General features: G+C 40.5%; 1 protein-coding gene across 2 annotated transcripts in view; it reads left to right on the top strand.

The window, feature by feature from the left end:
- The first annotated feature begins 1,276 nt into the window (after nt 1-1,276).
- Nucleotides 1,277-27,287, top strand: part of LOC125766072 (cuticlin-4) — a 46,940-nt gene continuing 20,929 nt past the window's right edge. The window contains exon 1 of one of the 2 annotated variants that reach the window (XM_049431660.1): nt 1,277-1,963. The gene's annotated coding sequence lies outside the window, so the exon portion shown is untranslated. The remainder of the gene's footprint in view (nt 1,964-27,287) is intronic. The other variant, XM_049431662.1, reaches the window with a different exon arrangement.

Raw genomic sequence — 27,287 nt, 5'->3', positions numbered from 1 at the left:
ATAAACACCACTTTGATGTAATTTCTTCAAACTAACACACATGTTTTCCATAAAATGCTTGCTAAATCAGTAAGCCAGTGATGAGCCAAAAATGCACGGCAAACCATTTGTGTTGCGAAACATTTTATCATTTCACAGCCGTTGTCACGGTTGTTCCCTCGGTTGGTTTTGCGAAACTTCTCTCCCCTCGACGCGATCTAGGTGAATCGATAAAACCTACTAGAAAATGGTCTGATAATGTGTGATATAACGATATGTCACCGCACCAGTTCCAGTGATTCGGGAGTACAGTTTTCCGCATCTCGTCTTGTGTTACGAGGCGTAACGTATGTGTTTAGTAAAACGTTACATATTTATCACCTTGTCAAATGTTTGTCCTGGCCGTTGATTAATTGGTGTTGTGTTTTTTTGTAAAACCGTAAAAATTGAGGACGCATACTTAATATTAAAAACGTTGCAAAAGTTTCTATTATGTTTACGTGAAAGACAGTTACAAAGTTGCAATTTTCGAATGTGTAATTCAGTAGCAACTGGAGACAGAACGGAGTTTTTGAAATTGTTATACATAAAATGAATTATTTTAAAAGAAAAACTCAATTTAAATACTAATCATTGCTTCTTTCACACTTTCACACAGAACCTATTAAAACAAACAGACGCAAAGTTACTCATAACTACCGTTGCGAAATTTGTTTTCAGGACCGTTGTTACACCTTAGTCATCGACCACTACCGACTTGGAATGCGCAAATATATCGGACGGTAATGCAGTGATGGCTTGAAGCAGTTACATAAGCCGGATTTGTGCTGGTTTTGTGCTGCAAAATCCGTGTCGAATCCGAGTTCCCTTTCCTAACGCGTCACGTTTCAATGATACATACTGGTAGGCGTGAAGAACAAAAAAAAAACCGCAAAACCAATATGAGAGCATCTGCAAAAACGGAAATCCTTTAACGTGTGTACGTACCCAACTTCAAGGACGCTTTCGGGACCAGTTGATTCACCGGGCGGGGGACATTTTGATCCGGTATATACCTCCGAAACATCGGTAAAAGCGGTAAGTACCCTCTGACGTCATGTGGTGGTACGGTAGCAACCAAACAACAGCCGACGTGATGCGTACAACGTTGAAAGCGAAAGCTACACCACACACACCATACTACCGTTTCCGCCCATGGAACTCGTGTTCGGTTCAGTGTGTCAGTTGAGTGAGTGATGCGGCACACAGACGAAGTGGCCTTTGGTGCGAAGAAGCGACAGCATAGAAGCAGTTGCAGCACCAGTTCGATACGCACCACGAACCAAAAAACCCGAATGCGCAATCGACTACACGTAGTAAGCCCCCGGTAGTGTTACTCTCTTTCACTTGCGTTACCGCTAGAGGGCGCTCATTGTAATCGTGTGTGTGTGCAGGGAGGAGGTAAACAGGGGAGTAAAAGGAGGGCCACAACTTTCACGTCATATAAAATCGCCGTACAGACCGTGTGCCGGCGTTATTGCCATACCGAACGTCAATGCGAGAGCACACGAAAAGCTGCTCCGGTGGATTGGAGCGCGTTTTCCTTTAAGTGCAACACACTACCAAGTGTCGGAATAGTGGATGATCGTTGGTTGTAGAGTGAAATAGAAGAGAAGAAGAAAAAAAAACCATTCAAGCGAAAAACGAGTGCACACTGCCAGTGAGTGTACGACTTAGAATAGTCCTGGAAGAAGGCTATACGGCTGCTAATCAGTGTTGACAAGTGACGCGTCGCGCTGTACAACGAATTCCCCGTGTTCAAACTGATCGGATCACAACGAACGAAACGCCGACGTGAAAGTGAGTGTATGAAAAACGTTGTGCACTCACAGCACCCACACCCGGAACGGATATATTTTGTGTGTGTGAATCGGAAGCAATTTAGCAGTTACTCGTGAATTGACCTTTTTTGGCAGTTTGCAAGTCTGTTGGCAGCTAAGAACAGGTAAGAAAAAACCGTCGAGCTGCATTAGGAAGTAAAGCCTAGACCACATTTCATTGGAGATTAAATTAATATGATCAATCGATCGTCGCGATCGAACACATGATGCAGAGTTAGTGCAACGTGCAACTACCGGCTTGTCGGATTTGTCTGAAGACTTGAGTGAGGGGTTTAACGATCGCGATCCACGGCCAGATCTCGGACAAATATGCCCACATGCAATCGTGTCTTCGGTGTGCATGTATGCGGGTTTAGTGTGTGCTTGTGTGAATGAGGTGTATGTGCTTCAAAGTGCTCCAATTATGATGGTTGCTGGTTTAGGATAAGAAACTGGGAAACACTTTCCGCCAGTCCTGCATCTCATTTCCATCCTCCCAAAAATTCGTTGGCTATCCGGAAACGTGCAACAATGTGTTTTGTTGCTTCCAGTGTACCGAACGGTGCGCGGTACGGCAGGTTCGCCGCTGCATCCCATTCACTACTTTCGCTGCACCGATGCACCCCGATGTGCTGGAAATGGAGCAATCCAAACTAATAACAACTCGTGCAGATGCAGATCACGCACCACCATTGTGACGCAGTAGGAACTGCATCGCGCAAAGGAATGGTCTTTGTTTTGGCCGTACCTTTAGCTACGCTGCTCCCACTCATTACGCACCGACGATGATTGACTTTTGTTTCGAAGGACCGCTTCTTGCCCTGTCTGTCACACGATCCGTCAGATCGTTCGAACGTATCGTGACAGTGGCCCATGAAGGCTATGCGGCTGGAAACGTGCCAACGATCTGGCAACCATCGTTAAGAAATTGTGTTTTTTTTTTCATTCATTTGGCTTTGTATTCACTTTCCGTTTCTGCTGTCATCGGTTTGCACCAACACTGGTGCATTCTTTTAAGCATCTTGCATATCTTTTGTTTATGGTAAAGCGACGAACCTTAAACGCTGCAGTATGAGAAAGCGAGAAAGATCGAGCCCATTTTGCAGCCCTTTCTTTGCCATTCAAGCTACCGCATGGAGTAAAATTTACTTACACCCCATTTCCGCAACCAGAAACGACCCCTTCGATTAACCTCTTCACCAATATCGTAGAGCGACAGATAATAAAAAGCAGGTTTCAGCGAACGAACGCACTTGCAACAATGTGCAACAGCTGTATGCTGTTTGTCACTCTTTTAGCAATGCAATTTTGTACAGAGCCGTCAGAGGCATACAGTAAAGTAGGACGAAATTACAATAACATAATTTAGCGCAGTTTACGATTCCGGGTACGTGTTTGGATGCGTGTCACTTTCGATAAGCAGCTAAAGAAAGCGTTTAATTAAGCCAACAAGGCTTCATCTTTTGTTCCTTTTTAGTTGCGACTTCTTATCATATGAAGTGTGACAAATTTTTGACACACAAAGTAGTTTTACGTTTGATTATATGCCGTCGTCAATCAAGAGATATGAAGGACTTTTATAGCAATGATTTTTTTTTGTTTTACTAGCTCGTTATGATTTGACTCATTTGTTTGCAGAAACACAACAAATATGGGAATGCAACCGGATGTAAAAAAAAGAGTTGAAAATAAAATAAATACCTCGTAGAAAAACACGACACGAAGCTGCTAATTAAATTCATTAAAAGAGTTGACGAGTTTATTATTAATTTTGCTCCACTCTCAGCTTGTCTCGAGACGTTTCATTTTTTTTTATTTTTGCAACCATAAATTTCTGTTCCTGTTTTCGTTTCTCATTGAAGATTTTTCGTAAAAGTTATGGTTGGGAGAAACCAAATTACTTTCTTTTTATGTATCCATTCAATATCGCTCGGTTCCATTTCTAGTGCTGACATTCCACAAGAGGCAATAGAGTTTCAATTTGTACTTTCTGGTTTGCTACAGTTCGGATTTGATTAACGATTTAGCGTTCAACTATCATGTGAACGGGTACACGTGTTCACGTGTTTTTACGCTCAAAGGTAAAGCAAACAAACGGTCAAAAAATCGCTTTGAATGATTAATTGTGCTGCATACGTTACCTACTGCTTTAAATATTAGTATCCGCTGGTAAAGACAGCTACTATTTCTAAACCAACAGCTGATCTCCATGTGTCACGACAGTGATTACAAGTGGCTGTACAGGGGGACGGATACAACAAGCTAAACGAAAGCTGAAAGCACCGGAGAGTTCAAAACAAAACATAAAACCTTCACCTTTGCCCTATTTCTCGCATCCTTCGAAGGTACCGTTGTCAGTGGACCCTAGTGGAACGGACTGATCAACACCTTGGAAGAGTGTCAATTTCATTTCCAAACCCCAAATCGATACGCAACGTGACTGACTAATGCAGTGAGAGAAAAGGCAGGACAACCAAAAGGGAGCACCGGGAACAGTTGATTTATCTTACCGGTAGGTTCGTCGCCTATAAGCCGGTGCAAGCGTTGAAATCTATCGTTTTACTTTTCTATTGGGAATCAACAGGAGCATTTTTGTTCCCCGCGCTGGAATGAAGCAGGACGCGGCAAAAACGAAACAGAAAAGGGTTTATTTAAAAGAATGGAAAAGGAAAAACAGGAGAGAAAAAACATACCGAAAAATCGTAAAGCTGATGTGGGTGTTGAGGGTTTGTAGGAAAAAAAAGGTCATGCTAATGAATGATGATCGTTTACAGCATCTGGGTTGATCGTTTTCCTCCGTTTTTCTCCCCGTCGCGCTCAAACGTGATAGATGATAAATGTGATGCATTGTTTTGTTCGTTGTGCGCCGGTTCGGCAGTGTTTCGTGTGGTTTTCTGGAGCAAAGGCAGCAAACAACTGAAGTGAAATTTTTATTCACAGCAAATTCCTGCAGCAGAACGCCTGTGGAGTAGGTGTGCCAATCACGCAAAGTAAACATCAAATCAGTGCCAAGTGGTTTGTCTGTTAAGCTTCAAAAAGGTTCACATAAACTCGGCTTTTTGGTGAAATGGTTCATAGTTCGCCAAAAAGGTAATTCACTTGCAATGAAGTACAAGAAAAGGAAGAAATACGTTAAAATCATACTGTACACCCGTGGTTACCATTTTGCTGTACCGTGCACGATTAAAACCTGTTAAAGATTCGTCCGTTTCTTTTAGTGCACGGTCGAGTTTGCAAAACAATTCACATTACCGAGCCCCGCGTATGGTTATGATGCTCATAAAAGTTAATGAGTGAAATGGAGAAACAGATGAACTCGTCTGCAGATCATCTTTAAAATGAATTACATTTAATTTTAAAGCGTTTAGTGCTCACAAAGAATCGATTCTTTGAAAAATCGGAATTGCAGTCTTACCATATGGACCTGGATTTCTTTCTCTATCAAAGATGTGCCACGAAATTGAGCTATCTTTAAAGTTTAATGTTTTGTGAAATTTTAATTACATTATTACGTGAAAGTTGCCTCAATTTTGAATCCAAAACTAATGTAAAAATTGTGCTTTCTTTTCTATATTATTCAAGTTAATTTTCTTGTGTAATATTTTACATATTTCATGTGCTGGTGAAGCTTTTTCTGATAATTTTATTTCCTTTTTATTGGAGATTGTAGTTTTCTCATGACCTACCTGCACTGGACAGAACGAAGGAAATGTGTTAAAATGTAACCTCGAAAGCAGACAACCTGTGTGATGTTGCTATGCGCTCGCATCTCGCCACTGAGGTTAATTTCCACACCTAAGTGTTAATAGGAAGCTCGATTGGTATTCAGTTCGATCAATTTCATCTATCGATCGGTTCGACCTAAGGGCTGCATCGTGTGTATCCCACTTTCCCCCATTGTGATGTGCTAACTGTGCCCGGCGGGCACTGATGCACTCTAATAAATTCTTGTCTTCCGGTGATCGCTTTCAAACGGTCGGCGTGGCAAAACGGATCGGTCAGTTCTGTTATTTGAGAGCTTTTTCTGTTTTGTGCTTAAATATTCATCAAATACAGCAATTGGAGTAGAACAGTTTGGGTTTTTTGTTTTTCTTTTGTCATGACGTTGTACTGATTTAGCAATTAGTATTCCTCATCGCTTATAATTTAAATCAATGAAGTATAAGTTCACTTGCTATTAGTATGCCACCCTATTCGACCTTTCTTGTTTTAACAACATGTTCTTACATTCACCAACTTCGCTTTGTTACGATACTTTCACTTTTTTCCTACCTTCTAGCGTATTTTCTTTTCCACACCTTATTGTCACGCCGGTTCTCACTTCCTTCGTCGGTATTTCATGTTGCAAAATGTTGTCCCACCATTGCCAACAGTGCAACAACAAATGCCAAAAAGAAACAAAGAAAATGCAACCAAATGTTACGTCGGTCCCAATATCTGTTCCCCAAGCGGGGAACACTTTTGCAAATCCGGGACCGACAACGAGGCTCCCCAATAGCAAGTAGTAAAGAAAACGAATACAGATTGTACACATACACATCCACAAACCATACACCCGGTTCAGTTTCCCTGTGAAAAGTGAAACTGAATTCTAGCAGTTAAGCAACGAACCCCACAACGAAAGAAAGGAAAGAAAGAAAAAAAAAAACGTTTTGGGGACGCAACAGACATGCCGCTTCTCAGGTTTCCACTTCGCCGCCTGTAAGATTCGTTTCGTGTTCTGGCTCTGCTGGCGTCCATCACCCACATGGCACATGCATCCGGTTAGCTCTTGTGGGGGGTTGTTGTTTTTTTTATGATACTTTCGCTTTCGCGCTTCCCTACCAGCAGGATAGGGTTTGTGGTTTTGCCTTTGAAATGAAAAAAAAGGAAAATGAAAAATAAAACGCTGTAATAAAATTGCAACACAACCAGCGGAAAGGTCGTTTACTCGGTGCCAGACTTGATCGTGACTAACGATTGGGCCCTTGAAACCGTCGTGGTTTGCTGGGTGGTATAATAATTCTCTCCAACACAACCGCACGTTGACGTCTGGCCTTTTGTGGGAATGCTTGCGCTGTAAAATATTCCTCCGTACATGTTTGTACAAGCTTCCGTGGAGGAGAAAGTGTAATACTTAGCACCCACAATATTGCTTTTGATGGTTCAAAACGATCGATCACTTTACAACAAAAAGTTACAAACATCCGTAGAATGATCGGTGCTTTTCCATCTCCCATGTAACGCCTGATCATTCACTGAAGCTTAATTCGTGTTCATTTAATAAACATCCTATTGATGTTTTATTTTTGTTTTGTTCTGTGTGTTTCTTGTTTTCATTATTGCTCTCCTCTTAACTTGCGAGTTCCGGTTCGGAGAGTTTTCTTTCCCTTCCGCCTACTAATAACCGCCAGTTCCGTTATTACCGTACAAAGCTGTGTGTGTGTGTCCCTACGAGAAGTTTGTTGCATGGTGAGCAAGAAGTATTGAGGACCGTGGGGGGAATGCAAAATAACTTTCACTTTGCACACCATTCGGATGAAGTACCCAATGGATGAAGTTGCGCTTTTTGCAACCAGAGCAGATCGTGTCGTATGGGGGCGGTTTTCAAAGTAAGTCAGGTAAAACAACTCATCCGTAAGAGGGTTGGAAGAATCTATCTGAAAAGAAAAAAAATTTCAATAAGGGGTTGTTATAATAAAACAAAGTATTACGATAATATAAAATATTAAAAAGAATAACGCAATCGAACTCATTAACATACATTTAATAAAATATTTAAAATTCAATCATCCACCAAGACATACCTTTTCTACGCATATTGCTCATAAATCCTTTGTTTTCCTCTTCAAACATTTAATCGCTTTGGTTCATGCTCTTCCAGCTACTAATAAAAGACTACGAAACCGTCGAATCAGGTCAACCCAACCCCGGAAGGTTTATCGAATTTGCCGGAATCATCTTCAATGTTTGCTCAACTGGGCTACAACTTGTGTTGGATGATGTTTTCTGTTGTTTTTGTTGCTCTTTCTATTAAACTTAATTAAATCCCCCTGATGGTTAGCCATGTTACACCGCCATAGATTAGTGGCCGGACCGTGTAGTTCTGGTGTAGTTTTATATAACTGCACATGAACGAGTGTGCACGTGGCGGAACTAACGCAAGCTCATTGAATCGCCAATTGCCAGGTGGCGAAAAAACATATACTCCAACTATGCTGTACAACTAGCGCCGAAACACTGATCGGGTGATAGTGAGAAAGTGCCCTGAATTGTGTACCGTTTGTGGTTGAGATGAAGACCATTTAGTTTTGTATTTGTTTCATGCTTGACGCCCGATAGGAGTTGTATTGCTGGGTGGGATTGTGTTTGTTGTGGAGAAGTGATTTGGTGATTTTTTGTTTGTTTATAGTAGATGTTATCACTAAAAACTTAGACCTTTGTAGTGACTTTTCGTAAAAGAGAATATTTCTTATAAATTCGTTTGTGCCATAACATATTTATAAAATTTTATACCTCACTGTAATATTATTTGTTTGAATTTAAACATTGAATATAAAACTAAGGAATGTTTTAGTAAAATAAAAATAATCCGTTCATCGTGATTTCTCCACGACTGTTGAAACATTAATCTTCGTTACATTTCAATTCATGCCAACAGATTAATTATAATTGCTCACTTCCCTTTCATGCTAGCAGTAGCGTGTTTATAAATTACTCTATTTACAACACGTTTGTATTGCCACACCAAATGAACCAAAGGCAACTGGGAAAAACCGAAGATCAACAGAACAAATCAATTAAACTATCGTTTTCGATAGACTTGGCTGGGGGGAAAATTCAAACAAAAAGGTAACGCGGTTAACCGTCACACCATATTTATGTCCGAAATTGCCTTCCACTGAACGTCCGAACAATCGAAGGAGATGATCATGTTCAAACGATACGTTTCATCGAAATGTTAGCAACTGATAGTGCACTATTAGAAAAACATTATGATACATTCACCTTTTTACGCGTGATAATGTCCATCAAAATAGCGATCGAGATTACTTTTGCTTTCTGACAATAATTATCAACTTTCTAAAAAAAAAATGCTGGCTGCTGAGTCTGTCCAGCGAGACGCATAATCATACACACATTAGATGCCAAAAATTGGCCAAATACGCAGCAATGATACCCACCCAGATAGTGTTACTTCGCTCAAACCGAACCTTATTATTAAAGCTTGTATCCTATCACATTAAAAATAAATGAACCAGACGCGAGGGGGTTTCTCGCTTGTGGTGATGAAGTCTTTCGAATGAACGATAAAATGTAATTGCCAATGTGTCATTTGTATTGAACACTGACGCCTGACGGTACAATGAAAATGACTCGTTTTATGGTAAAGCATATAAGAAACACATCCCCATTACCTTCTAGTGGTTCGGTGGTACCATTATGATGTCACTTTTTTCCCATTTCGCGTCATTCTATTCCGATCCGATCCTTAAACGAACGGCAAAGAAGGTGACATTATGTGAAGATGTTTTAGACACAGAAACGAACTAGAGACGGTTTCGTGACACATGGAGAGAAAGTGTTTGGCGTTTTTGCTAAAAATGCGCTACCATCATCCGTGTGACAGCGACTGGTGATCGTCCTCCATCGGTGAGCGCGATGGACAACCATTAGAGGCTGACGGTGATGACTGGCGTTCCTCTTGTTTGGTTATTGATATAATTTTCCACTCAATCCACCATTGGAGAGATGATCCAGTTTGCGTGCAGTGGAGCTCATCGATCGTCGAGCTGAAAGCGTAGGAGCGTCACTTCACCTGTTGTGTCCGACAGTGAAAGTTCAATCCTGTACTTGACGCCCATACCTGTACAACTCTTCTGTTCGAGTGGTGTGAACTTAAGCGGTGAGAATGGAGAACGTGATTTCTCCACCGTCGGTACCCTTTTTAACCCACCTCACTCATGCACCCACCAAACTTCAGATGGATTCTTCATCGTTTGCATCGAATGGGGCAAGATTTATGTAAATTTTTCTCCCACTTTTCCTCTCATTTCCTTGATGGATGTTTTCCGTCACTATGTGGCGAACGATCGCATGGCGATCATTACTCATCGGAACACATCGGAACGGAACGGCGTCGGTTTGATTGGCAAGACTAATGGATGACTAAATACCATTAGTGTGCACGGTGACGGAATGGCGGAAGGTTTCGGTCAAACGATACAACCGATCCTAAAAACAAATTCCTTGTGAAAAGCAAAAATAAAAGCCCATTCATCCACCAGTGCACATCGGAAGGAAAACGAAAGTTAACTACACACTTCAATTATGAGATGCAAAACCATACATTTTGAACATCTTCACTAAATACTAAAGAGAAACATCCACCCGTCAAGGAACGTTTGGCTTAATATGCAACAGATGCTTTGGTTTTGCTTTTATTTCACTTCCAAATCCAATCAATCGACGCAAGCAAACGGGATTATCGTACGCTTTTATTGCAGTGTACTAAAACTCCCAAACAGCCATGTTTTGGGAAGTTTACGCTTTAGCATAGCATATTTGTCTGTGGGAGGAGGGTCATAAAGCTTCATCCGACCGATAGCGTCATAAAAGGAAAACTTGAAACTCGTTCGAACATTGTTTGTCATTTTCTGCCCATACCAGTATCCTGTCCATCACCACACGAATGAAAACGAAAACTCATACCAACGTCACTTTCCATTTCTGTGGTAAGATTTTCATGTTTTTTTCTTTGTTTTGTTTTTCGTTCTAGGTAATAAACTGACCCAACGACGGTGGGGTTTCTTACGTCAGGGCTATGAAAAAGGCCATACAGGCCACCTATTCCAGTGGAGGTAATTTGTGGGAGCTTCTTGGTGGGAGTCATAAATCTCGACTCGAATCATAGAATCGTAGCGGGAGATTTTATTTATTTATTTTAATAGTCAAATTTGATAAAACCAAACATTGAGACGAAGGTCATCCATCGGTTTGATCGGCTTGATAACGATTTTTCCCCCTATTTTTCCGGCATAAATTACCCAGTGCAAGCTTTCGATAGACACACATCGATCAGTCGATGCAATTAAACGGTGAATAGATGCTGTTTGATTGAACTCCCGGTGTCGTAAGATGAAGGGTGGGATCAATTTTAATATTACTACCATTCTTGGGGCTATTAACCTTACGCCACATAAGAACGGAACACAATCGTAAATCAATCAGCCGATGGTTGCCGTTTGATTTGGCACCGGACAAGACGGAACGGAATGAAAAGGGGGAAAACGCAACAAATTAAAACAAAGAATGAAAAAGCCAAGCCGGTCATTGGGCACTTGAGTGCGAGAGGGAACCGAACTATGGTAGCTACAAGAATGCTTATTAGGCATACCAATGACCTTTCGGTGAGATAGATATGTGGTAGAAATCGAAAGTTGTTTACTTTTCCCCGCTGATAAAATCCATTTATCTTTCCTGTATGATAGAATATTTTCAACTACACTTGGCCAGTGAACAAGGAGCTCCAGTGGCTTGAGCTTGGACGGCTTCTGTAGCCGGGTGTAGATTTAATGATAAATGAAAAGCCTCGGCGGCTTGGAACAAATTAATGGTGAAGGATGTGAGAAATTATTTCTTAACCTGTCATTTATTTGCTTCTTACAAGTGAAGAGCGTACGATCGAATGATCTTGTACAAACATACTTTACAGCAGAAACAGCTTTAGTAGGGGAGAAATCGGATAAAACATTATTATTGTAAGAATTGTTGTAGATTCTTTAATTTAGTATAGAAACAATGTTACTCTTGACAACTTTGAAAAGTAAAGGGCTAAGAAATTCTTTTCTAAAACTGAAACAAAAACTTCTATCTGCTATTGAATACATGTTGTGAATGAAAAGGAAAACCCCCTAAATAATTATATAGCATCAAACCAATTTTTCCCTCAAACGAAGAAAGAATCTCGCGTTTCGGTATAAATGTGTGTACTCCTAAGGTTCAAGGTGAAGTGTGTGATTAAAGCGCATTACCAAGTAACTTACTATGCTATTTTCCAATTTGTTCATCTGCGGCTGCTTGCCCCCCCTTTTCCCATTTCGTGAAACTAATCATAGAGACGAAATGTACAGAATGGAAAACACTGGAAACATACCCTTAAGACACGCCTAAAGCTAAGCCTACGAAACTTTGTTTGAGACTGTGAGTGGGTTTTTTTTTCAAACCACAAACGACGACGATTTGTGATCATTAAGCATGTTGGAGCAGACACACAAGTCTGGAGCAATAGAGCAATTGTGATCCGGGAATTACTTCCCATTTCTCATTCGATATGGTTCATTTTCTACTTTCCGGGTGTTGAAAGTGAGTTCACTAGGACAGGAGTATAGATGGAATGTATTTATTTTATTGAGAAAGGTCAGTCCCATTGAAGGAAAGGAATCAAGTTTATTTGTTTGTTGTGTGCTAGCAGGGCCAATGACCTGAACGAAGGGAAGGGAACAAAACTCCCTTCTGATTATTAACATTACTTTATCTTCAAAAATCCACAAATAATTGCACAAATCCATGCAGACACTTTTATGTATAAATAGAATGTATTTTAATCCGGTATAAAATTTAGATAAAAATCCCACCGACAAATTTATCGACCAGTTAAAAGCTAAGAAGTATTAAATCTCTAAGGCTTGGTTATGTTCATCTTGTTCTCCCGTACTTCAGTAGTTTTATGTTGCCCGTTAAATAACATCAGCCAATCATTTGGATGCTTCATAATGTTGATTGTCGATTTTTTCCGGACTCAGCTGGAATGTGACATGGATCGTAAAACGGAATCGGTAAAGAATATCACGCAGGAATAGCTTCATTAGAATTCCAACCTATCAATTTCACACCCGATTAATCCGTCAATTATTTTATTAACTCTCACTTTTCGGAACACGCCGGCAGGAAAGATGTCGATGGCCTACAGTTGGTATGGTGCACGTTTGATGACAAGTGCGGATTACCATCGGCTTACATTCCACCCATGCTTGGACATCACTTTTTCAAACCTTAAAGCTTCATTGGAAAAGGGAAACCCTTTCATTTGACAAGTAGAATAGTGTTGGATGTGGGTTTGGTTTGTTTACAATCCCCTTCTAAAACACTTGAAGTTTTTGACATATCTTGGCAGTGAAGACTTTCAACGATTGTTCAGTTTATCGGTGCTTTTGATCGAGTTGTTGTTCACGCATTATTGGAGGTCAAGAGTGTATTTAAATAGTGCTTAAGTGGAGTCACTTGCTCAAGAAAAACGAGAAATTTAAAATGTTGCTCTCTAAACAGTTTAAATATCGTTTAACGATTAAATAAGTAAGTAAGATTTCCTTTGATACAAAACTTGTAAGGATGACAAAATCGCTAACAAACGGAATTCAAACGACCTTCAGTCAACCTTCCCGGCTACAGTCAATGGCCTCTGGCAGATGCAGTTTAGAATGCACTTGCAAACTGGATTCCTACATACCTGAATTCCTTTGCATTCCGATCGTAAACATCCTGCAACTTTCATTAGACGGTTTTGAACCTTACCAATGGTTTGCCACCATGGCTCCTTGCATGCTGCCGTGAGTCGTTCGGATTCCCGACCCAACCATTACAGATGACCGACGTATAGCTTACTCCCGGAATTGAAGTCACGTTCTCTTTCTTCGGTTCATTGAACCAACGGACTACGGGGGAAAAAGTTTTCTCTTTGCGCATTGCCATTCGTTGTACCTTTCGGTCCACAGACAAAACAGGTCCCGGAAGGTACGTCAGTGTGCCAGCGGGTTCCTTGGTTTGGCGTCAACTTTGGAGAAGGAAAAAAAACACGAACAACAAGAGAGAGAGAGACAGAGAGATGGACCGCCTCACCGAGATAACTGACCGATGCAGCAGCTGTTTGTTGTAGCTTGCGCTGTTAGAAGTGACAGAACAGGGACACGGAACCCATTTCTTCTCTTGCGCGCTGGGTTGTATTTTTGCCGCGTCACGAGTCAACTTCAAGAGCTGCCTGACGTCTTTCTACGGGCTCGTGCCCCACAGCCAAACTGTACTTAGCCGTAATGGGTTTGTAGCAGCTCGTGGCGGAAAGAAAGTGAGCGTGAAGCGTGTTTAGCGGACAGTTTTTTTCTCCCCTTTACATCCATCCTAGATCGGATTGGCATGGTGGAGTTTTTGGGACAAGCAGGCGCTATTTTGTGAACCGACTCGAACGATGATGATGTCGAAGGTCGGGTGAATGCGTTTTGGACATTGAACGAATGGACGTCCTCTAATGGGCAAACATAATCCAACGTGTCAAAAAAAATGGAGGTTTCTTTCACCGATACCCGGGAAAGGTTGAAGAATCTCCTCACCGAGGCGGGATACACTTGTCAAGGGCATCAATCGTGGGTTTTTTTTTCCTTCAAGTCATCCACTTTATTCGGACGTATTGGGGATGGTAATGATCGTTCGATCTTGCAGTACGTGCCTGCTTTGAGATGCATTATGAAAAGATGTCCAGCGCACAGGTTTCACTCTCTCGTGTGTGATCGACATTTTTCTGCACTGTTGCGACCCAACACTCACCCGACTCAGCATCTAATCAATGGCCGGGGGGTGTGGCAGTGTGTGGTGAGTATTTTCTTTCTTGAGCCCAAACGGGTACCCGAACCCGATAGTGATAGCCATCGTCAACGCCATCATTATCAGCAGCATCATTACTGCCGTTGATGGACCGTAGCACATGGCATTGAAATTCAATCACCAAAACCAAAACCTTCCCATCTCAATCTCTGCCTACCTACCCCGGGAGGGGGATGGATTCATCCGATCGTATCCTCAATGTGTGCAGCGTGTGTATATGAGAGAGCGCCCCCTATCGTAAATCGCTCAAACGAACGAACGAACACGCCGTGCACTAATTGCGCACCCGGTTTATCGACGCTTTCTTCTCCCAACTTTCTCGGCACAGTCGCAGCCACCAACAAACAAACGGTGAGAAGTGGCTGGGCGCCACCTTTTGCCATACTTTGCCGATTGGTGTGTTGATGGAGGGAAAGGTAAAGGGGGGATTGAGGAAGGGTTGTTTGGAGTCAAGCTTTTCGGAGCGCATCAATAATATATGTGAAACTTTTCACGGGACCTAATTTAATTAGCACAGCGAGCAAGCGGCCACCCAATTACCAATTGAAAACGTTCAGACGAGTGGTAACCGGCGTGTGACAAAATGTGAAAAAAAAAAATCCGTTGCAAAGCTAAACAGCAACGAGCGCCGGTAAGTGAAAACTTCCAAACCGACCTTCACTCGGGGAGGTGAAATAAAGTGAGAGTTGGTGCAGTTGGGTACGGTTGTCAAAAAACAAAATCTCTAAGCTTAAGCCGAGTTCGTAGTTTGTTACGCATTGAAGTCTCTCTAAAATTGATTCCATCTAACACGTACCGTACAGTGATGCTTAAAAGCATTTTTTTCCTCTTTCTCTCGTCAATTTTGTGTAAAAAAACGATCAACAGATTGACGAAAGATGTTACAGACCGTGCCGTTTTACCATTGCCAATTATTTGCAATAGGAAAATTTCGCAATTTTCAACTGTCAACTCATTTGTTGATCGAGTAGCAAGATCTTTGTTTGTAATAAGTGGGACGATTGCAGTCTTTGATGTCTTACAGTCGGCTACAATCTGGCTTTCTTTCGGTAATATGTTATGCTTTCAACTCGATTTATCTACCCTTCTCGACGATGATACTTCCGTAAAGCTTGGTGCAGAATCATGGTGCGGATGAACATGCTTTATACCAACCCGGTCCTATTAGCGTCTTACATGAAAAACTAACCCTTGCAGATGCACTGACAAGACAAACGTAAATTATTGAATAAAAAAAAATCGTTTCCATCCTATCCTCCACGTGAATGCGGTGTGGACGCCGCGGCTCAACAAACGGCACATAGACAAAGTCCAGTTTGTATCTATGTGTGGTTGTGTGTTACCCAGCTACCGGATCGTTCATGCGATGAAACTAGGTGAACCAGATAGTAGGAAGCTTCCTAGTTCCGAGTGGCGGAAGGTGCGAAACCTTTTCTCCTTCTTATCGTATCCACCTTGGCTGCAATCGTTTTTTGCCTTCCGGAGTCACAATCGTACCATCGTGAACGGAATCAGATGGAATGGTTAACATTTTTCTTCTCTTACCACTTTTACCAAAGCTTCAATGGTCAAGGTGTAGAGAAAAAAACTGGGAAAGCAAAGAAAGAAAGATCGATTTCCAAAGTCGGCATGATAATTAATCATTTTTATTGATGCGGGTTGAGCGTGTTTTTTTGTGTGTGGCTGTTGTAATATCAATTGAACCCTTGGTATTTGTTTGATGAACGGTTGCAAGCCATAGCAGTGTAAAAAGTAGTGCCAATTGTGTGATACATCTGTTAAAGGTATGGATTACAGTGATTGTGACAATTATTTATGGAGCTATTGTGTTACATAAAAGGGAGAAAACAACACCTCATACCATGTTTCTACATATTCCAGGGTAAAAATGATATATATCCGGTTTTACTGAACAATTAAGAATACATTTAGACATGGTTGTTTAGTTAAAAACATGATCCATTTTAGCTTTTTTCGTGTAGTGTCGTACAATGTTAAGCACTAGAACTACCGGCAGCCAATAATAAACTTTTACAAACTGCTTTTAAACATTCGATAATATAACCTCTTTTCCTTCGCTATCAGAATGTCTGTATCTTAGAATGAAAGTGAAACTTTACTAACGGGCACCCTTGGGCGATGAACCACTTTCGCCAAATACCCGCATACACGGTAGCGAAATGGCGACATAACCAAACAACCCTCCCGGAAACGGTGGAGTGAGGCAAAGGGTGACACAAACCCGAACACACCCATAAACAATAGGTGAACGGCCCGTTGTCACCCGCGGTGTTTGTCGCCTTACCGAGCGTAGAGACCACCCGAGCGGTACACCATTTATCGGCGATATGGTGACATGGGACCAACCGTGAAGCCCATCCACCCATTTTATGCAATCCAATTTTTTGAGGTAAACGAAATTGATCCACCACCCGTTGCGATCAAAGCGTGATCACGTGTCGTGTGCGGTGACAAAAACACATTGTTCGATGTCAGCGTACCGCATCCGTATTTGTTTGATTGCGCATCGCATTTTTTCACTATTGTTATATCGGCTGTAGGACGTTTGGTTGGTTGTGGTTGCGCAAAATGTGCAACAGTATGTCGCATAAAAGCAAAGGAACCTTAGCGTGAACAAATGGTTTGTGGAAAGGTGAAATGTATGGTTTGTTTTGAACTAGTAAAACTGAAGCTGGAGTTTTGCTGGAGGTTATATCATATGCAGTAGACCATATCAGGATCAAGATTTTACAAGAAAAGATCACTTTTTTTCTCAACATGTTTGCATAACAGACGAATTGATATGAGCGTTTAGTGTTTTGCTAGCGTGAAGTTAGAAAGGTTTTGCATTTTTATAAAATATGATAACACCTCCAATTGTATTAGCATAAAATTTCCTGAACTTTATATTTCTATCATCAATTACGGTAAGTTCGTTTAAATAAGCATCACTGTCAGCACGTTTCGATCAATGGGATAGCAAAAAAAAACCGCCGGTTGGGTGTTTTATGTTTTAGAAAGTTACACAGCACGCTACCATGCTGTCCCACTGAGTCCTGCTCCAGTTTCGATCGATGGCGCTACGTCAACCGTCCCACGAGTGTTGGTTCCCAAACTTTAGAAATAAAACTAAGCGAATCAAAAAAAAAATGTTAACCAATAACCTGCACCAACCCCACCCCTCAGCTTCAACCCAGGAGGGGGTTAGTATGCTGGGGTGAAAATTAACCGAATTAGTCAGCATTAGCTGCAGGTTTGTGTAGCACCTTGGGATCAAAATTTCCTTCCCGGTGCGACTTAACGAAACGTGTCGAAGAACTGTGCCCGACCCTTGCGCCAATGGAATGCATCTTGAGGAAACCCGTTCGGCGCAGTGACTTACACCGGACGAAAACGGGACAAAAAAGTTTCACTCCCGAGGCGACTAAAGCCAAAGTGAATTTACTATCACTTTTTTTGGCGGGTCGTATCGTGGTGTTTTTCGTACACGTTCACGTCCCGGCTCGTTCCCGCATCTAGGATTAATCAATCAATCTACACCGAAAGCGTTTCCGTTTTCCGGTCCTACTGTGGGTCTCACGAAAATGAAATATTCCACGCATGTACAGCTAATGGACACTTGGCGGAGTAGTATTTTCTTTGTGTGGGTAAATCCTTTCCGTGGGTGGGTGTTGAATATTGATGTGATAAACCGCATGGAATAAATATGAAGCTGATGATATTGAGAGCATGTTTAACTTTCGGCATGTTTTTGTGCATGTCAAATGAGGCAAGGCTGCCAGCCCTGATTACAGGTTTTTTTTAAATATATAACAACAACCGGAGTAAAGATAAATTTATGGACATCAGATGGCACGATAAGAATATCAGGCATAACACGATCGCAGCACATGATAGTCCGAGACTAGCTATAATTTACGGTGTGAGCGAAATATGTCTGATGCATTTGTAGTGTTTTCTGAGGCAGTTATAATATGATCTACTGTACAGTAGAGCGCTGAATATCCAAGTACCTTTTATCCGGCTGTCCCATGAGAAAAAAAGAACAGATTTACTTTGCACAGTGTAAATAAGAAAATTGACATTTAGCTTTATAAAAAAAAGTTTTCCCATTACACACTAAACTCTAATATTTATCAATAAAAAGAGTTGTACCTATTATCCGTGATATTCGCTTATCCGACAAGGGCTGAGTTCCGATGAGCACGGATAATCGGCGCTCCACTGTATTTGTTTCTTCCGCTGCTAACGTTACTTTAAGTTCGCGTGTAAGCCACGTAAATATCGCGTTATTTTTACAGTTTATAGTGTTTACTAAGCAAATTTCTAAAATATAAATAAGTCGTTAATTATAAAGTTTATATAATGATCTAAAAACCGTTTAAAAAACGTAAAAAATAGCAATATACAACTGCACCGTAAAAGAGTGATTATACGTGCTTATCATTTTTTTCCAATTTATTTTAACCCGCATGGTTTCACCGCCATCAAGCGAGCAAAGAAAATGTATGAAAATTTCACCAACAAACCACGGCAGCCAACCCATTTAAAACTGTGAAAAGAAAAGTTAATTCAAAATAAAAAAAACACTCACACACAAGATGAATACCAATCGATGATGAAGTCAATGAACGAACGATTTCAATGCCATCCCTGGAAAGGAACGCTTCCGAAATAATAGCTTCAGCTAAGAAGCAAATGAGAGGAACGAAAAAAAACACATACTCACACACACATGAAATAAAACTTCATGCACGACCAGTTAAAGAAAGACAACGCACGCATCTCACCGGTATAACCTCCCAAAACAAGGCACATTAACTTTCATCTTCTATTTTTTTTTTCAACTTCCCTCTTTCTCTCTCTCCTCATTGTGCCATCTAATCACTGCAGCATCGTACCGTTTGCGTCTCGTGCGCAAAATGAAAGTGAAAACCCATGTTTGGAAACGATCCGCAGTGGGCAGGGCAGTTGAACTCTAGTTTTCCTTCGCTTCATGTGCGCAATTGCCTTGCCGAAAAGAAAAGCCTAATTTGGATGCGCGTAAATGATGTGTTGCGTGAATTGGTTTGGAGGGAGATTTTTGGGAAGAGAGATTTTCTACACGTGAAGCTAGGCTTTACTCTTCACCTGGGAAGGGGGTGGGGTGAGATTCGATGTGCCTTTGAGGAGGATGTTTTTCTACGTGTGTTTTCGGATGTTTTTGTTGTTATAAAGGTGCTCTTAGTTTGAGGGGTTTTTAGCAAATCTCACTAGGAAACAACAAAAAAAAATACTAACAGTATAATCGAAAGCTGCTTCCGTTTTGAGGCGCTCCATTAATGGGCGCGAAGGCCGCACAGGTTACATTTTCTCTCGAGACGATTATATGCGTATACAACAAAAAAAACCCACACGTGCTTTCTTCAGCATCAGTATGTTTTGGAAAAATTTGGCTCTTTCCATGACGAATAAATTGATTCATCTTTATATCGATGTAGCACCTGTTATATATTGAAGAACAGAAAATCAAAATAATTATTTATGTACACAACACTATTGTTACAAAACTTTATATACATAAGCAATAAAATTCATTCAGAACTCGGAAGTGCTTGTCACTTCCTTGGTTACATAATTCTTATGCCATCGATAAGATAATGGCGTGTCTCAATTAATCTGTTTGGGTTTACATTTGCTGTTTGGGTAACATTTTTGGAAGTCGCACAGTACTATTAATGTTTTCTTCCGAGTCCTAAGGTGCATCTACCGAACCTCAAAGTACCAAAACTGCATTCTGAAGTATTTATTTCAATTTCCCCTCGACCCTCCGCAAGCAAAAAAGGTAATTCCGAACAAATTAAAAAAAAACGGATAGCACTATTTCTGCCGCCTTATAATCATGTTCCTTTCGTGTCCGTTTTCTCTAACCATCACTTTGCAATGCACTCAGCGAACGCAACAGCCAAAACTGCATCCATCCGGAAGTTTCCTTTCGGATATGTCAATCATAGCCAGGCTGCGATCATACTACACCCAAAAACAAGGGAAAATTAAGTGAAGGATAATGAAAAGGAAAGGACAAGAAGGCAAACAGTTGCTGTGTGAGAATGAATTCCTATCTTTTTGTGTGTTACATTCCGCGTCACTAACCGAAAAGTGTGTGTGTTTGGGCAAACAAAATTAGAAATAATTGATTGACCAGAAAGATGCTGTAGCAATTCCCGTTTTTAAAAAAGTATGGTTTTTGGTAGCTCAGTCATTCGTCTTTTGATGGTCGCATGTTCCGTATGACTTCGGTCCATTTATGTGTCGATTCTTCTGTGTTGCATTCGCATCACAGACAACACAAAACAGATTTAAAAATTTGTCTCGTTTGAATAAGGGTTTTCATGGTATGGGATGGTGCAACATTGGGACGATTACTTTACGCCATCCGCAAAGGTCTATTGAGTTGTGTTAATGTTGATGGTGTTAAGGAGTTCTGTTAGTACTTTCTTGGAAATGGTCACAAATGATGCTTGAAGTGATGGTGTTGTTGGTTCAATACTTGCTTAGCTGATAGAAGATAATAGTTGTGGAATGATTCAACGAGCTTTCTTACTGATTATCTTTTTTTTTCTTTTTCCTTTTGTTATAGGTAAGAAGCACCAGAATGCCGTATGCTGCAAACAAACTCATACAATTCCATCTAGCTGATCTGTAAGAAGAACAGAAAAAAACATCTTTCCATAAGCTATTAGATGTTATTGTGAGTACGTACGTGTCGTGAAATTCTAGTTACTAGCAAGGGATTTTGTGAAAACATTTGGTTAAGTTAATTAAAAAAAATATATATATTTGAGACAACAATAATTGCAACATTAAGAAAAACTTCCCCATCGGTAAACTTTTAGAAGTGAAATTTCTTTTCGTTTGCTGCTTTTGATTCGGAAGCGGAAAATGCCGACTTACGCTGATGAATCAACTTAGCATTCATCAAGTGAACGATGAGGCCGAATCATCAACATAAATTGCTGCTTTTAACCCTTCGCCGAAACGCCATTAGCTAATTTCGTTCACTCCCTTCCTCTCTCTCTCTCTCTCTCTCTCTCTCTGTCCTTATTTTTGTACTGGAAAATCCACTCGATCATGATGAAAACGAGTTGCGAGTTTTCCGACCACCTTTTGTGCCGGCTCTTACAATAGTGCTACTTGCTCCTAAACAGATGAACTGCAACAGCGACGGCAGTTATCAACAACAACAAAAACGCACACTTTCTAATGGATTAGACAACCGCAAACCTTGAGGTGGCGTTCATTTTTTTTAGGAATATAACTATGGTCATCAAAGGAAATGATCGTGCGAAATCGTTCAGGTGGAAAATTTCACTCAAGACCCCTCTTGTTTATAAACTAATGTTTGTAACTTTACCTAAACCTTACTGTTATCATTTCCTTCGTTCATTTTCCCTTTATTTCATGATTTACCGTCGCTAATCGGTTTCCGACTTCGGTATGTGAACGTTTCGAATGGTTTTTCCCCCCAAATTTTTGCAATCCATTTTCCGTGCGTTTTTTTGATCACTGTTTATCGTGCTGATAGCAGGCGTATTATCAGTAGGCCGTTTTTCATTCCACGCTACACTCGCCACAGCCAAAAGGTCAATAAAAATTGAAAGTTTTTCACCATGTGGCGTGGCAAATGGCGAACGTGTGCCGACTTTCGTTTCCGTGATCGTGTTAGGTGATTGGGTAGTATAAAGTAAGCAAGTTCAGCTAAGTTACACATAGAACGAAAGGAAGAGAAAGAGAGAGAAAAGTGGTGAGAGAGAGGCTGAAGCAAGTGGCGTAGTTGTTGGGGCAGATCGGACGGATCGATTTGTGTCGGGTGCTAGTGCGACACGGAAATGCAACCACGCACGGAATGCAAGCAGGTTTCACTCTTTGGCCACTAGTACCACAGCAGCAAAAAGAAGCTGTTTCATGGGATCCAATTGGGTCGATGACCACGTTTACAATCGAACGATCTTTGGAATCCATAAAATGTCGATCGGGTACATTGCTCCTTGTTTTTTTTATTTCTGTTTTCTTTATGACCGACAAATTAATAGGCAAAGAAGATTGCCAAAAGGGGGAGAACGAATAGATGTAGTTCTATGTAAAAAGAGGAAATTAATTAACATAATATCGGGTTAACACATCGCAGCAAAAGCATTCATGTTGTTTGTCAGTCATTTTTGGAACAAAAAGCACCAGGAAAGGAACCAGTGACCATGGCCCCAAAAAGCGTAACCTTTAAGTGTATCTCGGCGTGATAAATGTCTCGCGCATTAGCCGCCAACACCCATTACACGCACCTTCGAAGAGAGATTTTATTTTGTGATTTAAATGAGGTGCAATTCGTCGGAAGACGAACATTCTATCGACAAGTGGATTTTCATTCTAATTGCGCCCGTCGGGAAAATAAAATGATGGACACTTGAACCGATGGCCCCGTCACAATCGTTCGACGAAGAGAAGGAAGCTACACCTTTCAAGAGCTAAGCTTTAAAAGCCTCTGTAATGCGTGATGTGGCATCTTTTTTCCTTCTCCTCCTCCAACGGTATGCTTTATGCATTTGGTGTTCATCACGAGACCGTAATTTATCATTGCGAGGGTTACGGCTTGGTGCGAGCGTTTGTGTCATTTGGCTAGAGTGATGTTTCTGGGTTATTATGGCAGTACTGTTGTGTCCGATATCAAAAGTGTTGTTTTCCAGTTAATGTGCAATCCAAATGATTTGTTTTGGGGGTAATTTATTATCCTTATTAGGGGTTGATGTGAAGTAGATTTGTAGCACATTCTTCAACAGCAATTGAACAGATAGCAGCTAGGTTGTGATGATGGTATATAAATACTTGAAGATGGTTATCAAAATAGCATTTTAAGTTTTATTATAGTGGCTACAATGTTGCTAAGCCATAAATCAAATAATATAAAAAAAATTGTAAAAACTTTGAACAAATCTTAAATTAACAGTACTTTTACATTGTGAGTTGAACTTTAAACGTATTTAGATGCATTACTTAAAGACAAAAAAACGATTTGGTAGTTGATTTTAGGTTAAGTTTTCTTTATAAAATTTTCTTAAATTTCATCGCAGAATGCAGGCGAGGATTGTCTAATGTGAAAATTATGAATCTGATAATTTAAATCCATTCTAAACGTTCATTCCTCGATCACATTTCATCTCGTTCAGTGCTACCAGATGTAAACATTAGAAGGCAAAAAAACGATACAACACACTAACAAATATCGATTCGATTCATCTCGTACCGTAAGCGAGTAGGCCGTACGTGCCTAAGCTACGGTTTGCGGCCACCAAACCGAACGTCATCCCTTTTACCCAGTGACGGTTGTTTACAATTTCTCCATCCAACAACCGTTTGAACAAACGTGTGTCTTTTCCTAAACGTTCACATTTCGCCGTACGATCACCAGGATCGCTATGTGATCTGTGATCTGAGTGAGTGTCTGAATGGGTGTCATATGTGTAGACAACTTTTGTTTTTGTTTCATTCTCTCATGCATCGAAGGGAAATAGCAAAACGCAAATATTGTGGTCTCAGGTTTGTGAAAACAAAAAAAAGAGAGTGTAAAAGATATCCCCCCATACCTAGCTCAGCTCAGTCCCATTATCAGTGGGTCAAGTTTTTTGGAACAGGTTTCTTCAGTTTTGCTTTTTCGTCTGGTACGTGGAAACAAGCACAATCCTGGACGTTTCGTGTAGGTATATAAAAAAGTCATTGTGACGTTTGCGCAAGAAAGTGCATTAAAGGTCGTTACATTAATGAAAAAAAAACACACACACACTTCACAACATAGGCATCTGGTGAAAGAGGAACAGCGTTAGAATAAGGTTTTCACATGCTGCTTAACCAGTAGCGGTGAACTATGGTTAAAGACACAATTAAAATTCCTTTCACGTGAGTTCCACGGGTAAACAAGCGATTGCAAACGTTTTTATTTTTTTATTTTATCTTCCATTTTACTGCTACGGTTCCCTAAGCCATTCAGACAAATTTCACGGCTATGATGGATACGTTAAAGATACCAGATAGGGCATTTTACTTCCACCGACCGACCATACACTTAATGTCAGTTTTAACGAGTTCCCCTTTTTTGGTTCGGTTCATTCGGATTTTGAACATTTGACAGCTTCTATTTGTCATTTGTTCGCGTACAGTAAAGTTTGGAGCAACAAACAAACACATTACACTCGCTCAGTCACCATTGCTTGCTTTCATTAACCATTTCTCTTGGTGATTAGGACTCAAAAAGAAAAAAAAAAGATGAATTTTGATTGATATCTTACCGAACACATTAGCGTACGCGAGGAGAAAGGAATATTTTACGCTTGATCGTCCTTATGCAGGATATGATGAGCGAAGATGAGCTCAACATTTCCCTTAAACACTGAAGGTTTTCGGGTGTTTCTTCCTGTGTGGTGTAGCATTCATAAATGCCCCAATCAGCATCGGTATTGATCGAATGTGCGGGATACAAAGCGGATCCTTTTTTTTCCCTTTAATGGTAGGAAGGATAAAAGCACAATGTTAACCCGTTTGATGAAGCGTGGAATTGAGCGTAAACGAAGCGTATTTTCTTTTAACCTGGTGAGCTTATAAGCTTGAAGCTAGTGGGTACTGTTTTCTTTCTTTCTATTCCAATCATCATAGAAGGAAGCCGCCTACCGTTCCGTAGTTAGCGGAGGAACGAAAGCGAATCCTTTTAATACATTTTTAATTATAAACCAACCCCTGCCTCTTTCTGCTGAGCTAGGATTACCAGGTGGATAAAAGGGATTGAATGAAAAAAAACAGTTGTAGATACAGCCCGTTCTATTCCGTGTTCCCAGGCGGGATTTTTATGCCACTAAAATGGATACGTGCATAAATTGATTTAAATTCCTTTTCTTACATAAAAGTAAGGAGAAAAACAAAAGAAAATGATTGAAAAAAAGGGAAGCATCTAGCTGGACGAATTTCATTTCAACTGCGAAGAGGAACAAAACGAGGTTCATCGCTTGTTTGACGTATACCGCGCATTGAAGTTGTTTGTATCCATTTCGGTACGGTAACGCCCGCTTTGTCTTGCAATCGCAGCAACTGTTCGCGATATTGTAGTAAAGCTTCCAAAACGTCAGATTTTTTGTTGTTGTTTTAATTTCCATTGCAACGCTCCCTGTCATGTCAGCATGCACTCCTGTTGCAGTGAAATGGAATCGATGAGCATCGTCATGTGCCAACCGCGGGCACCGTAAACGTGGGTGAGCACAATAAATCAATCACTCTCGAAGGGTTCCGAAAAGGTCCCGCTCAAAAATGGGTGTGCGTGTGTATGTTTTTGTATAACAGAGCGCACGCCTCGATCGATACATCGCGCAGGAAGCGACGGCTAATGGTGTGTTGATCGATTCCAGGCGGGTGGTTTTATCTCCCAGCTCTTGCTTACCGAGCCCACCTGCTACGCTACTGACGACGGACTGACAATGGTGCGCTTATGGATGTGAGATGGGAACTTTGTCCGGTATGTGAGAAATTTGTTCAATTTAGTGTAGTCATTAGATGATTCTTCTTCATTCATTGTAAGCTGTGACATGTGAAAGAGGGAATACGAAAGAAAGAGTTTTCATATCAGTTGTTAATTTTAATATTAATTTTAAAAGAAATTCAAATAGTGAGGAAAAAAAACTACGATTGATAAACATGATTTCTGTTGGTGAAAAACTTTATTAAAGAAATTTAAAGCTATACCTCATAGAAACGTTCCAACCGTCCAACTGCTTTCCATTCGGAATCATAATGGAATAATTCAGTTGCTACTCTGAAGGCGGAACTGAGATTTGTGAAATTGTTACAGAAGAAGAAAACAAAAAAAAACTTTTGCCAAACACGTTTGTTTTGTTTGTGCATTTAATGTTTCCTTTTTCGTTTCACTCGTTGCCTTTTAACAGCGTCTTTAGTGTTTGCTTCCTCTCCCAAAAAAACCGATTTCAGTACTGAGCTTAAGGAAAGTCGAACAGTACTTTCTTCGGCTAAGAAAAATACCGACCAACATAAAATAAAGTTTATTTATTGAACGACCCATCTGCGACAAGCACCGGTTTTTGATCTCGTTTTTATTTTTTATTTTTTCTACACGCAATAAAACCTCACGGTATACGTTAACCATAATATTTCTTCAGAAGGTGTTACTGTCGATGTCGTTGTTGTTTTTTTTAACTATAAACTGTTTGCCTTCCTATAGCTGGCTCTGCATTTTTTTTTCTGCACTAATAGCAAGGCAAATAAAGGGTATCATTATTTTCGCATTATCACATCGCACCGTTTTAACGTAGAAAGTCAATATTGAAGCTTTCCCGAAGAGTGCCAGGAAAGGGAAACAATCATTCTTTGTTAAATGTTTCTCGAATTGTCTTCTCGAATATGTTCAGTGGATTCAATGAAACTAAAGAGTATAAAATGCGATACAAAATTATTCTGATGCAAATAAAAACAACCGAATTCAGAATGCACTTGATGTTTTCCATTCCATAACGCACCGCCCCGTACCATAAAGGAAATCAATAGGAACGCTGTTTTTGATTTCATACTTACAATCCAAAAAAACAAAAAAAAATCAAGACAGTTTCACTTTTTCTTAGCCACAACAATTCGCCCATTTTAAATTGTCAGATGATTGCGGTAGAATGAACCACCGGAGAAAGTCCCATAATAAACGTGCTTGTGCACAAGGAAAGATCGAAGCGAAAAGCAGAGAGAATGAAGTCAATACTCAAATAAACATACTCCACATCCGGATTGCTCGACTGT

Source organism: Anopheles funestus, chromosome 2RL (assembly GCF_943734845.2).
Source record: "Anopheles funestus chromosome 2RL, idAnoFuneDA-416_04, whole genome shotgun sequence".
Taxonomy (NCBI): Eukaryota; Metazoa; Arthropoda; class Insecta; order Diptera; family Culicidae; genus Anopheles; species Anopheles funestus.
The sequence above is the reverse complement of the archived record's forward strand: the minus strand, read 5'-3'. Positions and strand labels throughout refer to the sequence as shown.